The 14,614-nt window shown below is 46.0% G+C and overlaps 1 protein-coding gene and 1 pseudogene across 3 annotated transcripts in view; one reads left to right on the plus strand and one right to left on the minus strand.

Annotated features, from left to right (window-relative positions):
- LOC134481705 (ubiquitin-conjugating enzyme E2 variant 2-like) lies at nt 1-8,373 on the minus strand (annotated as a pseudogene). The gene is made up of 2 exons (XR_015637281.1): nt 8,288-8,373; nt 1-551 (listed from the first exon to the last, which is right to left on the minus strand). The product of XR_015637281.1 is annotated as a ubiquitin-conjugating enzyme E2 variant 2-like (transcript).
- Nucleotides 7,045-14,614, plus strand: part of Plac8 (placenta associated 8) — a 21,708-nt gene continuing 14,138 nt past the window's right edge. Inside the window, exons 1-2 of one of the 2 annotated variants that reach the window (XM_087583753.1) lie at nt 7,068-7,128; nt 9,347-9,393. The gene's annotated coding sequence lies outside the window, so the exon portion shown is untranslated. 2 annotated transcript variants of the gene reach the window in all.

Consider the following 14,614-nt stretch of genomic DNA (forward strand, 5'->3'; position numbering starts at 1 on the left):
GTGTGAGTATTTTGCATGGCGATATTTAATCAGGACATTCGCATGAGTAGAAGGATTGTTGGTTTAAGACAAGTTTGAGATCCACTAAAATTAGTTGGAGTGCGTCTGTCCTTCTGGTGACAGTGGACACTCCATATTTTCCTTGGACATCGTAAGACATCTTAGCTCTCGAAGTACAACTTTAATGCTGTAGGAATTTTGCCATTTTGCTGATACCGACATGCTCCATGCATTCCACCAGAATTATTGATTCCATTCACATTAATTTCTGTTACAAATCTAACTGATGGAGGAGCTTCTGGATATTCAGACCCACATTTCACTTTCAGGTTATATACTCTGTCTTAATATGGTGTCCTTGGTGGCCCAATAATCATGCCTGTCCACTTCGCAAGTGTCAAGTCTTCATCATCTTCAAGGCCCCAACTAAGCACACCATCACCCACTCCTTTTTGTCCTTGTTCAAGTTCTTCCAACAAGCAAAAATTACGAGGAACTCCTGTGGAGACCGCCATCTTTACAAGAATTCACGATAGAGGAAAAAGGAAAATCTAGAAAAGAAAGAAATTCACTGAAAACAGTTTACAATACAATCCAAAAAAGCAAGCCTACCAGGGGTGATGGCGAATTCCTTTAATGCAGCACCAGGACAGACAGACAGACAGACAGATCTGTGAGGCAGAGGTCAGCCTGGTTTACACAGCAAGTTCCATGACTACACAGTAAAACCTGTCTTAAAGTGAAAGAAAAGGATTGGGCACTTTCCTTTAAGCCTTCTCAAGCTGGGAAAAAAGGTGCGTTCTATCTGTACAGAACTAAAGAGGCCATTTTTTAAAAGTATGTGTGTATGGTGTACCACCAGTGTGTGTACATGTATGTGGTATATGTGTGTAAACATGTATGTGGTATATGTGTGTATACATGCATGCAGTGTGTATGCACATGTATGTGGTATATGTGTGTGTACATGCATGCAGTGTGTGTATGCACATGTGTGTGGTGTATGTGTGTGTGCACAAGTGTGTGGTATATGTGTGTGTGTGTGCATGTGAGAGGGTGCCCGTGTAGGACATGAACAACAGATGTCAATGTCAGATGTCTTACCCAGCCACTCCCTGCCTTACTTTCTGACACAGGGTGTCTGACTGAATCTTGAGCTCATTGATTAACTGGACTGACTGGCCATCAAGTCCCCGGGAAAACCCTGGCTCTGCTTCTCAGCACTGAGACACAGGTATGCATCACCACACGAACTTCTTATGTGACTGCTGGAGATCTGAACTTGGGTCCTCATATTTGCATAGTAGGCATTACCCAACCCTGACCCAAGCCCTGAAACGTGTAAGTCTTGGCTGTTTGGAGCATACAAGATTTTTCTGTAAGTATATACTGAGAGAAGTGTTCATCTTTATTAAGGAATGTAATCTCTCTCTCTCTCTCTCTCTCTCTCTCTCTCTCTCTCTCTCTCTCATAGTCTCATATTACTGGTCAAAAGACTCCACAAACACACATTCATTCACATCAAAGATGCAATGGGAGATGGCTTGAAGGTGGTGAAAAATGCTACTGATGGTGGCTCCATAATGTTTAGCCATGACAACACAAGTGGTCCAGGCAGAAACCCTGATGGAGTAGGAGCCAACGTAAAGGGCAGGACCAACATGGGGCGGGCCCACGGGTTTGCTGACACACACTTATTATTTCCAGAACTCTTGTTTTGACCATCATGAGCCACTGGCTAAATTTTAAGCAGAAGGGACAAAAAGGCATCTGCTGCCAAATGTGATAGCCTGAGTTAGATTCCTGAGACCTCGTGGTGGAAGGAGAGCAGATTGTCCTCTGCTTCCAGATGGGTTATCCCCCTACCACCCCACCCCCACACACATATACACACACACACACATACACACATACACACACACACACACACATACACACATACACAAAATACACACACATACACACACATACACACATACACAAAATACACACACATACACACACATATACATACACATACACACACATATACACACAGACATACACACACATACACACACATACACACACATACACACACATACGCACAGACATATACACACACAGACATACACACACACACAAACATACACACAGACATACACACACATACACATACAGACATACACACACATATACACACATACACACACTACACATGCATACACACAAACATACACATGCACACACATATACTCACATACACACACATACACACAGACATACACACATATACACACACAGACACACAGACATACCAGACATACACACACACATACACACTACACATGCATACACACAAACATACACATACACACACATATACTCACATACACACACATACACACAGACATACACACATATACACACACAGACACACAGACATACACACACACATACACACACTACACATGCATACACACAAACATACACATACACACACATATACTCACATACACACACATACACACAGACATACACACATATACACACACAGACACACAGACATACACAGACATACACACACACATATACACACATACACACACACAAGCAAATAGACATAATAGTATTTAAGCAGAACAACTTCTAAGAGTAGACTTGAGCACGGTGAGCTAATGGTATTGTAATGCAGTGGGTAGGGAGTATTTCATTTTGAAGACTTGAGCCCACTGGTGGCAGTGTGCACCAGTGGATAATGCACAGTGGGCTGATGGCTGAAGAGAGTGCTGAGAAGCAGGACTAGGTGGAGGAAGTGTGTTACTGATACTGTGTCCTTAAAGCTATAATTTGTCCCTGCACCCTTCCTGTGCCTCTTCCTGCTCCCAGCCACCATTTGTCTCCCCACACCTTCCGGGCCATGAAGTCCCAGCCTTGCCTAAGGCAATAGGGCCATTGACCTGAAAACCTGAACCATGGGGGGAGCCAAGTCTCTCCCGCTTTGTGACTATTTTTCTTAGGTCTTTGGTCACGATGACCGAATGAATGACCCGCAGACTACTATTAAGTTTCCCTCGTTACTTTTGTCGGTGGTGGTGAATGTACCACTTACTGTTAAGGAAAGAGACAACTTTGCTCCCACACTGGGATTGCCACCAACATCCCCTGGCTGACCAGACCACATGAGCTGGAATATCACTCAGAAACCATGAGCTGAGGCCTTCACTATGTCGCAGGACTCCTGAAGCATTCACAGAACAGGCCTGAGGCTGCTCGCACAGAATTTTTGCTGGACTTCAGATAATTTTTCAAAGCACTGCTTTTTTCCCCCCACACAAATGGAAATTAAAGGATAAAGTACACCTTTCAAAATTCTGAAATTATAACCACAGTCTCCATTATCATCGATGGTACACACATGAAGTATGCCTGCTCCATCCAAAGAGAAGGGCAGTTCCCTTTACCTTCGCTGAATAAATTAGCAGGATGAGTGTATATTAACTACCTTATCAGCAAATGTTCCTTGAGGAATGACTTGCAGATGTCTAATGGTTTCCTCTGAGTGACGCGTTTTAAATTATCCAGCAGTTCTCTGCTTGTGAACATTTATGCTTAAATTTTAACAACAAGAATAAATGATTGAAGTTTCAAAAGGACCCATTCCCGCGTGAAATCGTGGATCAGCCGGACTTGTCTTGCTTCCTCAGAAAGTGGAGCGCGCCTTTAATCCTAGCACTGGGGAGGCAGAGGCAGGTGGATCTCTGAGTTTGAGGCCAGCCTGGTCTACACAGTAAGTTCCAGGACAGCCAGGGCTACACAGAAAAAAACCTGGCTCAAAAAAACAGAACAAAACAAAACAAAAAAAGAAAAGTGAAACTGCAGAAAGTGTAAGCTGAGGCAGAGTGTTAAATGAGGTAGAATGTGTGAACTGAGTCAGAGTGTGTGAACTGAGGCAGAGAGTGTAAACTGAGGCAGAGAGTGTAAGCTAGGCAGAATGTGTGAACTGAGGCAGAGTGTGAACTAAGATAGAGAATGTAAACTGAGTCAGAGAGTGTAAACTGAGGCTGAGAGTGTGAACTGAGACAGAGAGTGTAAACTGAGGCAGAGAGTGTAAACTGAGCAGAGGCTATAATCTGAGGCAGAGAATGTAAACTGAGTCAGAGAGTGTGAACTGAGGCAGAGAGTGTGAACTGAGGCAGAGGCTATAATCTGAGGCAGAGGTGAGAGATAGTTGGAGGTGAACGAGGGTCAGGAAATTGTCGGGCTTCACTCTTTTAAGTCTCAATTTCCTCCGTATGTGAAATATTCACTCCAGTCTCTTTAGATCACTTTTTTCGCAGCTGAATTACTCTTCTCTGCTATGCGTTCCTAAGAAATTTCTTTTCCACATGTGTGCATCCAAGGGATACATGTGAGAGAGTAGAAAAGGTACTCCAGTGAGCTGTCTTCTGACCTCCACCTTAGCTACATGACTTGACTGCACAAAGATACACACGTGGGCACAGACATACACACACACACAGACACATACATTCACACAGACACACACCTCAAGCACAATAAACGAATGAATGAATAAATAAACAATAAAATAACAAAACATTTTAAAAAAATAGATCAGTCATTTCAAAATCACTTTCCCAGTAGGCATGAAGGCAAGTGTGCTGTGTATTAGTCAATTTCCGATCAATGCCCAGTTTAAAAAAAAAAAAAAGTTCTTCAGGAACTTGTGAAATGGAGGAATTTGTCTGCCAGAAGGAACCGCTTCCCTTTATACCTGTGGTTACTTATCGAAGCCAGTGCTCGCTTCCAGGCTCCTTGGGTCCCTCCCTGTTCACATGTACCTGCTATGTATTTAAAGGCCCATGTCACACCAGCACCCTGGTCCTCCTGATCCCTCCTCTACTCTGAACATCCAGGCTGTTTCAGTCCACAGCCTCCTTCCCTGTTCACGGCCAGTCTGTTTCTATTTCCCTCTAGTCTAGACTCTTAGAGATGCCTCTGGCTGTTCTCCCTCTCCCTCTCCCTCTTCCCCTCCCCCTCCCCCTCTCTCTCCTCCCCCTCTCTCTTCCTTTCCCCTCTCCTCTTCCCCTCCCCCTCTCTCTCCTCACCCCTTTCCTCTCTTCCTCCCTCCCTCCCTCCTCCTCCTCTCCCTCTCTTCCTCCCTCCCTCTCCCTCTCTCCTCCCCAACGCCTCTAATTTTATATGATCAGCATTTTGCCTGCCTATGTCTGTGTGAGGATGTTGGAGACTGAACCTTCCCTGTTGGGAAAACGGGGCTCCTTCAAAGTTCACTTTGGTTATGCGGCACTTAGCATGGATGTCTGAATTCTGGCCTGCTCTTCTGGGGAGTCTCTCGGGATAGGAGGCTAGTCTTTAAAAAGAAATTTACTGCCTAATAAAACCGCTCAGAAATGGACCATTCCCCGGGCTGGAGAGATGGCTCAACGGTTAGGAGCACTGACTGCTCTTCCAGAGGTCCTGAGTTCAAATCCCAGCAACCACATCTGTAAAGGGATCTGATGCCCTCTTCTGGTGTGTGTGAAGAGAGTTACAGTGTATTCATATACATATAATAAGTAAATAAATCTAAGAAAGAAAGAAAGAATCTTAGTTTCTTTATCAGTCAAGTAGAGGCAAGCATATCACCCTTCAGGACTGTAAGGCGAAAATGTTAAAAGCATTAAGAACCACGCCTACGGGTTCAGCACAATAGCCCAGCAGTCAAAGGCACTCGCAGCTCAAACCCAACAACTGAGCTGGAGAGATGGCCCAGCAAGTTATGGGCACTGGCTGCTCGCCAGGGGGTCCATTTGATTCCCAGCACCCACCTGCAACTTCCGTTCCAGGGGATCTAACATCTTCTGGCCTCTGTGGGCACCAGGCACATGTGCACATACATGGTGCACAGGCAGGCGCACAAGCAAAACATACATACACATGAAAATACTTTTTTTTTTAAGAGTGGGAGAGGAAAAAAACATACTGACAATCTCAGTTTGGTCCCTGGAAATAAATAAATAAATAAATAAATAAATAAATAAATAAATAAATAATACTGATAGTTCAGCTGCTAATAACTGTAATCACAGAATTCCTACAAGAGATGGGGGGGGGGGGGGAGTAGAGGCAGGAGAATTGCTTGGAAGCTCACAGCTAGGCAGCACAGTGGGAACAACAGACAAAAGGGGAGGACAGACTTTCCAAGGCTGACCTCTGACCTCCACACACTGGCTATGGCACTCAGATGCCCGCGTGCAAGTACAGGCTCACGCCATGGAGACATGGGGTTTGGAGATGATGATGACAACGTTGACAGTGGCGGCGGCGGTGGTGGTGGTGGTGGTGGTGGTGGTGGTGGTGGTGGCGGCGGCAGCGATGATGGCGGCAGTGACGACCGCAAGAGTAAAATAATAAAATAATAAAAATCATGCCTAACATATAGCAAGGGCTCAGTCCATTACAGAGACCAAAGCAATATCGGGGTTCGGAATAATAGAGTTCACACCTAAAAATCCTCTGGCCACGGGTTCAGTCTCTTAATACCTCAGGGAGGAAATGAGAGGGGAAGAAGAAAAGACAGAAGAGAAAGATCTGACCAGAAGCCCGGCATGATGGTGCCTGTCTTTAATCGCAGCTCCCAGGAGGCAGAGGCAGATGGGTCTCTGAGAGACTGAGACCATCCTACAAACTGAGCTCCAGGATACCCAGGACTATAGAGAGGCCCCTGCCTCAAGACACAAACAAGGGCAGTGTGAGCAGGCCTGCAATTCCAGGTCACCTAGAGCCTTCCAGTTTATTATGTTAATAGAGGAAAATAAGGTGTAAGCATCAGTGAGCTTTGCAGGCAGGTAGATTAATCTACTGCCCAGGGAACCATGCCTTCTCCTCCCCACCAAGGTATTAGAGGTTAGCCCGTTGTAATTGTAAAGAAGGAAAGGCCCTATTTGGTAAGAGATAGCTTTTAGCACTTCTGCCTGGATTACCACAGCCAATCAGAGCACAGGACTTTGCTCTTTGGACTACAGTCCACCCCCACCACACCCTCCACCAAGCTGATCACCTCTCTCCCTTCCTTGAGAATCTCTCCATTTGTAGGAAGACTCAACCCCAGACCACAGGACCCGTCCTGTCCAAACCTTTTGAACTGTAAGTAATTGTTAAGAATTTCTTTAAACCGAGGGGCAACTTTTTAAAGTGATTTCGTTATTTTATTCCTAATGTGGTTTGAGATTCTGTTGAAAGATGAGTGTTTTCTTCCCCAGCTGCTGTAAATTTAGTAATTTTAGTGAAACTCAGCAATCATGGGTGAGGCATGCTAAGCATCATGCTTTGAAACATCTCAGCCGGGACCCTCTGGGACACCGCTTTCAGTGGGGAGGGCATTTTATGTGCTGGATTTCCTAACTAGATCCCCCACCACCACCCAGTGATCTAGTTTCTTTGTGCATAGAAAATATCTACTAATTTGTTTAAACTACCTGGCAGAACTCGATGGGATTTTTGTAGGTTTAGTTTGTAAAGTTTGAAAGTCCTTAGGAATTCTCATCATGAAAGCAAAAATCTAACGTCTGTGGAGACTTAGTTCTGGTACTCGCCGATGCTCACAGAGAACCAGCACGCTCACAGCGCACCTTGGGTAGCCCCGGACCCTGGAGAGCGCTGTGTGATGAGATTGTTTCAGTCAAGACGGAAAAAGAATTTTAATGCCAATGTATACTAGAAACTTCAAGCATATGTTGCTTGGAACCTGGCTTAATCAAGATTAACAAGATTCATTAATTTAACCAGTGCCATGTAACATAATTTTATTAAGCCAGTGATTTCTCCTGCTAGAGAGTGGTGTGTTCTGAGACAGAAATATAGGTACAAGGTCTGAGACTAAGAGATAAAATTTGAGATGTTCAACATGTAAGCCAAATCCTACAAGATTTCCTGGCAGGGTCCAGTCCTTGCCAAGGAAACTGGGAAGGAAGGCAGGAAGGAAGTTATTTTTCATGTTGCTTTTCTAAGCCGGTCCACCCAGAGCCTTATTTCAGTCCTTGCCTCCATTTTTCCCCCTTTTATCCCTGAGTGGTTGGCCCCCACCACAGCTTTTATTAATATCCTATTGTGCAAAGTTGTGGTTCGCATTGCCCCACCGTCAGGGAACGACAGATTTCTCCTTAGCCCATAACGACTCTATCACAAGACTTTGACAAACACAGCTGGGTTGATACATGTTTTCTAAGGGACTTGCAGTTATTTCTAACAGACAGGAAATGGAGCCAGAGGTTGCAAAGTCTGTAAGCCCCTGGGTGGGACTCACCACTGTCCAGGGGTCGCGTCACCGTGAGTTTGCAGTGGGAGGCACCAGGCAGGGTCTCTGTCAGCCTGGGGAAAGGCGCACTCTTTTATCAAGTCGCCATCAAAGCAGTCACATTCCTTTGTCAAGACACAGGGGCTGCAGCCCAGAAAACTGATGATTACAAACTCCCAGACCCTAGCTAGGCTAATTACAACTTTCCAGAGTAGTGACCAGAAATCTGCTTTGCCACGTGGGCTTTCCAAAAATGCTTTTGAGACGAGTCTGGCAAAAAAAAAAAAAAAAAAAGAGGATATTCTAATACGGACACCTCGAAGTCTTCCAAAGAGACTATTATAACAACAAACCCTAAAGGGCTGGGGATTTCCCAGGACTCTCATGCTGGGAGAAGAAAAAGCCCTCTGGTCAGAAGAGGAGCTTGCCTCTCAGAAAAGGATTCCACAGACTTCTGCTCGACTCGTCAGACCACCTTACAGGATGCAGCGGAAGACACATGCTGCCTACCTGTGGTGTGCAGAGCCCAGCCTTCTTTTTTTTTTTTTTTTTTGGTTCTTTTTTCCGGAGCTGGGGACCGAACCCAGGGCCTTGCGCTTCCTAGGTAAGCGCTCTAACCACTGAGATAAATCCCCAGCCCAGAGCCCAGCCTTCAATTTAAGCCCCAATCTCACTTCAGGACCGGGAAGGCGGATCTGTGGACTGGGCGTGGGAGGATGTCCTTTTCCTAGTTTCCACTATTAATTCGACTGTAAATTGGCTTCTTGAGGATGGGAAGGCAAACATAGTTTGGGGCACACAAATGATAATAAACTCTGAGGACCGCGGAAACCTGCCGGAACATAAGGTCATAGAACATTCCTAGAATCTACGCCGCATAGCATTAGGCAGTGGCGGCAGATTAGTGTTTCTTTTTTTTTTTTTTTAAACCCTTCACTTCCTGGTGACTTTTCATTTCAGATGACTAAGGTTAAACCTTTAGTGGACGCACTAAAAAAAAAAAAAAAAAAAAAAAAAAGCGAGTTTAGTTTGCATTACATTTTATGTTTTTGTTGTAACTTCCAACAGACGAGGGATTGTGACCGGATCACCGGGCTGCCTTAAGAGTGCACCGAGTGAGTTTTTGCAGACTTCTCCTAGTGTTTTGTGGTTAGTTCTTCTGTTGGTTGTTTTCTGTTGGGTAGCAGAGGATCAAAGGCTGAGCAAGGGCCTTGGGCACGCGCATGCTCAGCATGGACTCCCCTGAGCCTGTTGGCTCTTCGACCCTGGAGGAGGTGTTTCTTCTATGAGAAACCTCAGGGCTAGAGAGTCTAAGACCCTCTTCAGAGGAAGCTGGAGGTGCACATGGCAACCCCGGAGCGCTCGTTCCCTCTAGGACTGCACTTCTAGACAGTGCTGGGCAGAGCATCCTTCCCCTGCAGCTGCAACCTTCATGGCCAGGAGCTTCTCTCGTTATTCAAAACCTCCTGCCGACCCCCCCACCCTCCCCTCCACCCGCACTTGGCTTCAGTTCCGGAAACACCATGGTCTCCCACGGCTGCCCACCCCACAGTTTCCCACCTTCAAAAGAGGAAGTTAGCTGAGCACTTGTCTAACACACACTGCGTGCCTTAGATTCAACCACCAGGGACAGAGGGAGAGGGAGGGGTGGGGGCGGGGGAGAGAGGGAGGGGGAAGGGAGGGGGCGGGGAGAGGGGGAAGGGGAGGGAGGGGGCGAGGGGGAGAGAGCGCGGGCGGGGCGAGGGGGCAGGGGCAAGGGGGAGGGGGAAGGAGAGGGCGAGGGGGAGAGGGAGGGGGCGGGGCGAGGGGGGAAGGGAGGGGGCAGGGGCAAGGGGGAGGGGGAAGGAGAGGGGGAGAGGGAGGGGGCGGGAGGGAGGGGGAAGGGCGGGGAAGAGGGGGGAGGGAGGGAGAGGGAGGGGAGGGGTGGGGGAGGGGGACGGGGGAGAGGGGGGAAGGAGGAAGGGAGGGGGAGATCTGAAAGAAACACGCAACCTTTGGAAATTGTTTCCATATGTGTAGGGCACATTATATATGTCTTCAAATTTCTCCTGGGTTAAACAAATGAAAAAGATAAGAGTTTTGTTATGGTTGTTATATTTTTTTCCTCCCGCCTCCACTTCCAAAGTTAGGGTTATAGGTGTCACCACCTTGTCTAGTACAGCTGGGACTGACTGATGACTGTTCTGGCCACAAGTAGAGAAAAGAACCTTTTTTTTTTTTTTACCAACTATCTGTCAGTGAGCAGGTGAATGTTCTAGGTACAAGCCTTTGCCACAGATGCAGATTACTGCGTTCCGGTCTCACGTGGTTGTAAAGTCTATGTGTCCCAACGTAAATACACAAACGTCTGGAATACGCTGACTGAGGGTTGCCAGGAAAAGGATACCTACATAGCCACAACCTGGGGATTTTTCTCTCACGACCACTCAGATGCCCACTCTTAGGTTTAAATCTCAATGTAAAAATGAGCTGAAGGCTTACAGTTTCCCTCTGGAAAAAAAAACGGTAGAAAGGATGTGCCTTCAGGCTTAATCTCCTTAAAGATATTAGTCTCCTATTTGATCCCTCCCCCCTAAGGGAAAACACAGTTACCTCAAAATTTCATTATAAAAGAAATAAAGCTCTAATTTTTTGTGTTGTTGCTGTTGCTAAGGTGGGGCTCTAGCCCAGGCTCTCTCACATACTAAGCAAGCACTCTACCACTGATCTGTTTCCCAGTCCTAACAATTTCAACACTATCATAAAAATAATAAATCAGAAAGATAAACATGAAAAAAATATCAGCAGCTGGCCCTGAGGTAACCGCCCAGTACTGTTCACTTCTTGTATTCTCTCTGGCCTTTGACTATTCAAAGACAATGCAAAGTAAATTTGAATACACGTGCTTTTCTATTTTCTAAAATGTTTCGCTTTCCAAGGCACTGTGGTACCTTTGGTGGGGAGGGGGGGGACTATATTTCCTAGAGGCAAGACATGGAGAAATTGCTGGGGTTATACGTCTGGCGCCTTCCATGGCAGTAACAATCTCTCAGAATATGGTTTCTGAGGTTTAGTGCTGGAGTTGGGGAGGAGAAAAGCTCCGGGAAACTTCAAACTTCGTGCTGAGTTCTGAAGGAAGCTTGACCTCACCCATTGCTCAGGGTTTAGGGTCTGCCCCCAGCTGCGGAAACGTAATCTCTAAGACTCAAGCACACTCCACCCACGCACTCCCCAGGGCCGCCCACGACCCCCCGGGGCGGGGGGAGTGGTACCTGCTACATTTTCCAAGTTCTGCGTCAGTAAACGCTGCTCTCTAAGACTTGGTCTTGTTAATTTCGCAAAGGGTCAGCAACGAAAATGAATTACTGCGGTGTTTTTACTTTTCTTCTCCCGAAATGAATGAATTTAGGGAGCAGCTGTGGCTTCCTGTAAGAGGCTTGGAAAGTTGGAAGATGGGGTTGGGGATTTGGCTCAGTGGCAGAGCGCTTGCCTAGGAAGCGCAAGGCCCTGGGTTCGGTCCCCAGCTCCAAAAAAAAGAAAAAAGTTGGAAGATGAACACTCCGGTCTTTAGGGGGCGGGGGCAGATGTTGGGGTGCTAGGTGGACACAGCCTAGCCATGCAGGAAGCCACCTTCAACACCGGGTGGGGCAAGAGGACCCAAAGTTCAAGATTATCCTGGGCCACAAACAGTTTGAGGGGAGTTTATGATACATGAGAAAAGAAGAAAAAAAAAAGCTATGTTGCTTAGAGGCTACAGGGGCAAGGCGACATTACTGGGGCGAGACATCTGGTGCAACTCGTGGCAGTAGTCAATTTTGGATGGACTGCTTTTCTGGCCAACCATCTGCAGTTCTTCATAAGCCATCAGACCTTCTGGGTTCCAAAAAGCCAAAGGAAATTTAGATTATCGTGCCTTATGACATGGTGTTAGCCCTTTCCTGGAATAGCTAACTTTGCAGTTAATCATTAGGTTACAAGAGGCATTGTTAGGGTTGCAGGGAGACAGACATTTTTCTTGTCTGGTATGGTCAGTGGCTAGTTACCCAGGCTCCTATGAGTAACCCTAATTAAACTAATACACACGTACACACGCACACATGCACACACACACACACACACAGAGAGAGAGAGAGAGAGAGAGAGAGAGAGAGAGAGAGAGAGAGAGAGAGAGAGAGAGAGAACTTTTAGAGAAAGATACTCCTACAGTGTAACAATGTAGCCTTTCACCAGCTTGAACCTGCAGGGTGGCTTCAGTCGGAGCTGTTAACAGCAAAGCTAGTTCGGACCCATGGAATCCACAGGCTTGTTGTGTGACCTCCATGGTTATTGAATTTTATTGAGCTGAAAGGAAGAGGAGGAAGTTCATTTAACTTTCCCGTCTGTAAGCTGCTGCTGCAGTGAGGAATCCATAGCAAATATCACCATAAAATGACTTTCATCTCCCCGTAGCATCTCTATTTCCTGGTTCCTCTTCCAAACCAATCCATTGCAGCCTACATTCTCTAAGGAGTCTGCATCGATTCCTCACTGTGAGCAAGGAGTAACTCTACTGATTTAACTACCAGTGGAGGTTTTTGTAGTTCTTGGGCTTTTGTATGATAGTTACTTAGTTGTGCTTGCTTTGGGTTTACTTAGTCTCCCTACGCCACAGACTGGCTTCAAAGTGGCAAGCCTCCTGCCTCAGCGGGATCATATGGATACTACCTACTACTCCAGACTCAAGTAGATTTCTTGTCCTCGTTGTTGTTGTTGTTGTTGTTGTTGTTGTTGTTGTTGTTGTGAAACAGAGTCTCCTTTAACCAAAGCTGTCCTGGAACTCACTACATAGCTGATGGCTCTGGACTTCCGATTGCCCCTGTCTCTATCTCTTGAGTGTTGGAATTACTGGCATGTGTCACCATGTTTGGTTTTCCAAGGCTGGCATGAACCAGTGCACGATAGGCAAGCATTCTACTAACGGAGCTACAATCCCAAACTGTCCGCAGGGTGGCGGGGATGCCGCTGAGTGGTCACCATGCATCAGAGACGGGGTAGGGAACCATCAAGCCCGCCTGGCCTGATCCCTTAGCATGGCTTCCTCCTAGTGCAGAGCCTACAGTGGCTGTGTGTGATTGGCTGACAGAGGAGATAGGAAACTGCCTTTATGGCCAACCCTAAGACAGAAAGATGGGAAAGGTTAGTTTCTTTGACTTTGAGGAAGGAAAATCACAGTCTCTATGGCTTGTTGGGAGGAATACTAATCTAGGGAACATAGGCAAACAACGAAAAATACCTTCAATAATATCAGAGACTCCACCATCAGTTTGCCTATGGTAGTCACTATAGTGTATGCCAAATGCGGGTCTTAGAGTCCTGTTAGTCCTTCTACACTCATCGGAGCAAAGAAAGTGCCATCCTGTCTCTCCCATTTGAAATCCTGTTATTTATCTATACTGGTTTCACATAGATAAGATACAGATAATATAGGGAGAGCTACAGATCGTTTCTTCTACAACTTGCAATCCAATAATAAAATTATTTTTTTGCTCAAATTGTCTTAAATTTGCCCATCAAACTCCCTCGGAAGTGTCCCCCAGTCCCCACTCAGCAGTGTCTCTACTCTTGAAGCCATATGTCCGAGGTTCATCTTAGATGAACCCTCCCCGTCCTGAAGTCGGCAGGCTCTTTTTATTGAACAATGGCATTTAGTAATCAAGATTTGGGTACAAGGTGTACCCTCTTTTTAGACGTAATCAGACTTTATCTTCATATACTTCTACCATATCTACCTGTGTAGCTATGTGTGCTCATAAACTTGCTTGCCTCATGGCTTCCCGAGTCCTGGCACCTACCCAGATGTTTCTAGTTTTTTAGATAAAGTCTCACTGAATGGCTCAGGCTGACCTAGAACTGGGCTTTAGTGATCCCAAGTGCCAGGGATGTGCTGCCTGGTTCCAAGTTAACCCTGTCATAACCATATTACTCAGCAAAATGCTTCCGAAATTCGAAAGCTATTCTCAGCAGAGGCTCTCGCCCCTCGAAGGTCTGCACAGCTGCTCTCTCCTGAGCGCTCTGACCAAGGTTTAGTGCTAACGATCAACCTTGGAGCCTTCCTGGTTCTGGCAATGGCTCACTACCAACAACCGAGTTCTAGGTTTTGCCCAGCAGGAGTCACTTCTTTCTTTCCCATGGGAAAGTCTGAGCATCTTTTTATATATTTAGGGTTTGTTTTTTCATTTCTATTGTAAACTATTTGACCCTCTGTTTTCACCATTTTCCTAACTTTGTGGCTTGCTTTGTTTTGTTTTTGTTTTTGTTTTCTTTTTTTGGTTTGTTTGTTTGTTTGTTTGTTTTTTTCTTTTCTTTTTTTTCGGAGCT

The sequence above is a fragment of the Rattus norvegicus genome, chromosome 14 (genome assembly GCF_021556685.1).
Source record: "Rattus norvegicus strain SHRSP/BbbUtx chromosome 14, alternate assembly SHRSP_T2T, whole genome shotgun sequence".
NCBI lineage: Eukaryota > Metazoa > Chordata > Mammalia > Rodentia > Muridae > Rattus > Rattus norvegicus.